General features: G+C 37.4%; 1 pseudogene; it reads right to left on the reverse strand.

Annotated features, from left to right (window-relative positions):
• Positions 1-4,688: 4,688 nt before the first annotated feature.
• On the reverse strand, positions 4,689-5,544 carry LOC130034012 (nucleophosmin-like; annotated as a pseudogene).
• Between the last annotated feature and the right edge of the window lie 343 nt (positions 5,545-5,887).

Here is a 5,887-nt window from a genome sequence, read left to right on the forward strand (position 1 = left end):
GATTTTTCAGGTCTGACACTTCTGATTGCATTTTCCTCATTTCTGCCTTCAGATCCTCTTGTCTTCTATTGGCATTGCTTTCCATTGTTTCTTTTAATTCCCTAAGCATCCTAAGTAGCTCCCTTCTGAATTCCTTGTCAGAGAGGTTGTCTAACACTACAGTACTGTTGGTGTCATCTGGGCTAGACTCTTCAATATGAAAGTTTGGTGGGCTTTTGCGTTGCTTTACCATTGTGAGAGGTGTGGTTTAGTCCTTCACGTTGACTGTTACTATTCTGCTTGATATGCAGTGTGAGTTAAGATAGGCTTATGAGTTATTGGCTACTGTGTTTCTAGTGGCTGAGCTAAAATAGAGAAGTTTCCATCTAAGAAGTTAGCTTATGGTTCCTATGGCATATGTAGTGGGAAAATATTTCGTGGCCGCTGACGCGGCCGCGGCTCCGGAAAGAATCCCTGGCACTGGGCGAGGAGTTGGGAACGTCTCCTGTTTGGAATTGGAGCTGTTCAGCTTTGTTGCCCAGAGCTGGGCCTCTGTGCCCGTCCCACGCAGATCAGGGGTTGAAAACCGGCTGTCTTGGGGCTGTTTCTAGCTGCGCGTGTCCAGAGAGGGACCCAGGCCCCTGGGGGTGGGCTGTACCTGTTGGAATTGGAGCCGTTCAGCTTTGTTGCCCGACATTTTTAATAATTATATTATCATTTAAAGTTTACAAATTAAACCACTCTGTATGTGTATATATGATTTGCCACACTCACCATCAAAGTTATATTGTCATCCCACACAAAATAGACAACTCTGTGTTTCTGTCGGAGTGAGGGGAGAAGTTGGACCACATCTGTCAATATTCAGATATTTTTCCTGGCTTTGTGCTTAGGAAGCATTCCGGGTCATATTCAGGGGACCATATGTGGTTCAAGATAGGGGAGAATGTGCAAACTCCACATATTCAGTGGCCCTCTCAAAGAATAGAATTTGTTTCTCGACAGTATTATACTGATCATTGTTCATTAAATTAATGAATAACATATGAAGATAAATATCATTCTTGAGCAAAGCAATGATTGAAGGACCCTCTGTACTGGCAAACTGGACTCTTGGTAAAGTTGTTTATAAGAAATAAATTCTGATTATCCCTCCACCCATGGATTTTTCTCTTTTTAGTGCCTTGGCCTGTTAAGGTGGATTCTGGTCCTTAACTCAGCAAGTTCCATCACAGAAGTGGATATAAGAAGCTGGGTCTCGATATTAGGCTCTGTGAAAATAGTTTTATTCCTTTAAATGAGTCAGTCATGCCTTTGGTGCATGCATTGCTTAAACTGTCAAAATCAATTCAGATGCTAAATACCATTTATGATAATTTCAGGTGACCTTTAGGTTTTAGAAAGCATATTTGGCCATTATTAGTCTATCATCTTGTTACTGTCTCCTAAATTTTACCCTTTTGCATTATGCATCTATTTTAAAGGTGTTATACAGAAAGCCAATTTTCCTGTATGGATTGGAAAGGACTTGGAGGCACAGCTGGAAGCTCTATTCAGCCATCAGGCTCCCTCCCTCACCATAATCTTGAGGATCCTTGTAAAAACCTTTCTTGGATATTTCTCATATTTATACCAACAATCTAGATGTGATTTCTCACTCTTCCTAGGGAGTCCCAAATAGACAATCAGAGCTCCATCATCTGTGGGACTGGGGCATTCACTGAAATAACAATAGGAAAACAGATGTACTCTCCAGGAAATGATCATCATGAAGTTTATTTTGAGCTTGTTTTTCCTATATGGAGGTTTACATCTGTAGAGGAAATAGGTGACGGCACAGAGTTTTGTTTCTTCTTTGATTCAACCCAAAATATTATTAATCACAGTCCCTATGTTTTAGGCGATTTTTAGTTACAAACATTTAGTTTTACAATGTAACTAATGCATTATTTCATTCAAATATATAACAGAATGATATATGAATATATACATAAAATGATATATACATATTTTATAATGCAATATATATCTTAAATACCACATAAAGGCATGGAAAATCCCTGTGCATTCTCAGGACTATTTATAATATTTTTTGTTTGGTTTGGTTCCCACACGGGGAAGTTCCCAGGGCTCTCTTGCCTTTGCACTTAGGGATTCCTCTTGCCAGGGCTCAGAGGACGTTATGGGGTTTCAGGGATAAAAACTACTTATCAGCGTGCAAAGCAGTTGCCCTGTCTGCTGTCCTGTAGCTCCAACCCCCAGGTCAGGTGTGCCTAAAGCGCTGGAAATATGTTTTAATTGATTGGATTTTGACAGGAAAATGTATAGAAAGTACAATAACCTCAATACAAGTTAAGTAATGAGTAATGTAGGTTGAGTACATGGCATACACAGGACTGGATAGATAGCACAGAAGGTAAGGTGCTTCCCTTGCAGGCAGCTGAGCCCAGTTCAATCCCTGTCAGCAGGGATCATTCCTGAGCACAGAAATAACCCAGAGTAGTGTCAGGTATACCCAAATTTCTTCCCTCTATGGTCCCCTAAAAAGAGCACCAATGATATTTTGAAAAAATGGCTACAACATGCAAAGGAATAAACAACAACAAGATGCCCAAATACTATAGAACATCTTGTTTGTACAGAATTTCTTTCTATATATCTGATTAATTTTATATTTTGATCAAAATAAATATATCTTGTTTTTGTGTGTACATGTTTTTGCAGAACTCTCACATATATTTTTATTTAATGACAATATTGACTAATCTGAAGCTAAAATAACAGCCTCAAATTCCAGATTCCCAATGGGAAATATACAATGGTCCATTTTTACTGAAGTATAGAGGGACTTTACTCTCATCCCTCATCCAAGTATAAAGCACTAAAATTCCTATTGCAAAAGAAAGATCTGAGTTAGATACATTACAAGTGCCAGTTAAGTGGTGAACATTTGTTGAGCAACTGTCATTTTAGATGTTATAAAGTCTGAAGGAAGAAGTATAAAAGGCAATAAAACTAGAAAAGCTGTTTTGGTTGATGATATCATAAGAACTTCTCATGGAAGAAGGAGATATTCCATGTGAAAAGAAACTAGTGTTTCTGATCAAAATTGGTAATTTAGAGAGGCGACCTTACAACTACAATGAATTTTGGTATAAAGTTGCATCAACTAAATAGGATTTTTGATTTTATAGAGGAAAGAAATGAGACAAGAGGTTCTGACCAATCAATTCCTCAAAGAAGGCTTCTTTAAGAGTTCTAATATGTTAACACTACTTGAATAATTAAAGAAGTGAGATATGTATCATACTCTTTCACTCTTTCACTCTTATAATGCAAATATTGAGTGTGTTGAGTAAAGGCAAGGACAATTTGCATACAACGTTTTATTGCAAAACAAAACAAACAAACGGCATTTCTAATTGAGACAACTACATATACTATATAATGTGCTTTCATATGGAATTTATCTGTTATAAATGGAAAAGAGTCTTAATTAACTTGGAAGTGATGAATGAAACAATTTGAGAAAAGTATTTTATTCTGAAAGAAAATCCAGACCTCCAGTGCATCTTAATATGCTAATATTTATAAGCAATAGAGCAATGTGTGATCTCATTTGACCATGGAATTTATTTTATAGGAAAACTTATATGAAGTAATATTTACTGAATGCAATATAAAATTTGTCAAGTGAAGAACTTTTGTAGGTTTTGAAATTACTAGCGTCATAGTGTATGTCATTTAGAACAGATTTCCTTCAAGTAACCAAACTTGAGTTAGAAGATTCATATTATACTGTATCCAAATGAGTTGTAATAACTTAAAAATAAATGAAAAGATGTATCTCATATTCATTCGTACTTATGATCAAATGTTTATTTATATATTTTTAAGGATTGAGTATGACATTTCCCTTCCTTATAAAATTAAACACTTACATCATTAGTTCTTCAAAGGAGAAAATTGTGTTCTAACTGGATTATCAAAAAATTGTTTGGCCTCTGTTCTAATGAAGAAAAGCACTGCCCACACAGTTATCAAGACCATTAAAACAAAGGCTCAGAGATATATATTGTGAGAGACCCATAGAATATTGAGCAAAAGTGATCAATAGTGATTTAAGAATTATAATGTCCAAATGTCTTGCTAGGGTATATAGCAGTAGTTTCAAGAAAATGGCTGAATAGTGAACAGAAACATTGTTACTCTCTGGATATTTAGCTTGGATCAACTCTTTCCTTTAGAAACAATTGAAATAAAGGAAGAGAACTCTCTTAAATAATTTATTTATTAAGCACATATATGTGTTCTCCCATCTTTCCTGTCTTTGTTGTTTGCAAGTTCAGTTTAACATAGCTTCAAAAGTTTGTGATATAACTAACATTTTTTTTTTACTTTATTAAAATACTGAGTTTATTTCACATGCATATTTTCGTCTTCCTACCATTCCCTTGTGTCTGACTGCCTCTACTACTATGTCCTATCATAACGTTCCATGCATACTTAACACCAAGCAAAAGCAAAAGGGTGGAGTTGCATCTTTAAAAACTAAACGGGCATTTTGGACAACACACTCTTGGCAATGAAACCTAGACAACATTTATCAGACATGACAGGGAAAGTTCTCACTCTGCATTATAACAGCCAGATATCACCTGTTACAGAAACGAAATAAGTCAGAAAAGTTTTTAACAAACTACTTAAACTATTTTCTTAAAGAGACTTCTTCCACTGCCAGAGATCTTGAATAGCCTCCTGGTCGGTCATCCGCAAGCAATTCTTCACATAATTGATGAACTTGGCTTCCACTTTGGGAAAAGAACCACCTTTTTCTATACTTGCTTGCATTTTTGCCTTAATGTCTTCTCCAGAACTGGGTCCTTTTTTGTGTTTTAGGAGTTTTCTCCCTTTTTTGAAAGATTCTTGACTTTTGATCTTGGTATTCATGGTTTTGACTCTTTTCCATTCTGCGTTGACTTTTGTGCATCTTTGGTTTGAGTATCTCCTATAGATTTCTTGACCAGAGCTTTTTCTTCTGTTTCCTCATCATAGAAGTCGTAGTCATCATCGTCTTCATCCTCATCTGCAACAAGTTTACTTTTTTATGTGGTACCTTGCTGCCACCCCTAGAAGCAGAACGCTTTCCAGATATGTTCAAGAGCTTCACGTCAGCGTCCTCTTCATCTTCTTACTCTGTGTCTTCCTTCACGGCGACCAAATGTTGCCTGGAGATGTGCACAGGCCCGAACGGCACTTAGACCGCAGAAGCACCGGCAGGGTGACCTCAAAGCCCCCAGGCAAAACCGATGGTTGCACCAACATTTTCAAAGTGCCAGTGTCCCTTTAATGGGGCTGCCTTCGTAATTTTATGGCTTCTGCTCCAACAATGTGCAGCTCATCCTTGGCACCAGTCCCGAAGCTGACCATTCTCAACGACAGTTGGTGCTCATTTTCATCATTATCCACTTTAAAATCATAATCTTTATCCGCTTTTAGCTCACAACTGAAAAGGTCGTTCTAGGGCCTCAGGGGGTTCATGTTCATGTCCATAGAATCTTCCATAGGGTGGGGGCACGCTCTGGCACGGCGGAGAAGGCAAGCAGAGAAGGCTACACTGCAGTGTAGGAGTGCTGCGCAGGATCAAATCACACCAGGACACAACTAAATTTTTAACCACAAAAACTTTTAATGCTATGCCAGAGTATTTAGTTAAATAAGAAGTATTTAGGAGCTCCTATACTGCATACATCTGAGTTATTTAAAAGCACTCCACCAGAGACATTCTGAATCAGCATCTATGAGATATAACCTGATAGTCTGTAATTTTAATAAGCAACCAGGTGGGTATTTTGTGATATAGCATTTTCCCCCTTTTTTAAATTCTGTAATGAATCACTGTGAGGTG

This window comes from Sorex fumeus, unplaced genomic scaffold, assembly GCF_029834395.1.
Source record: "Sorex fumeus unplaced genomic scaffold, SorFum_2.1 ptg000055l, whole genome shotgun sequence".
Taxonomy (NCBI): domain Eukaryota; kingdom Metazoa; phylum Chordata; class Mammalia; order Eulipotyphla; family Soricidae; genus Sorex; species Sorex fumeus.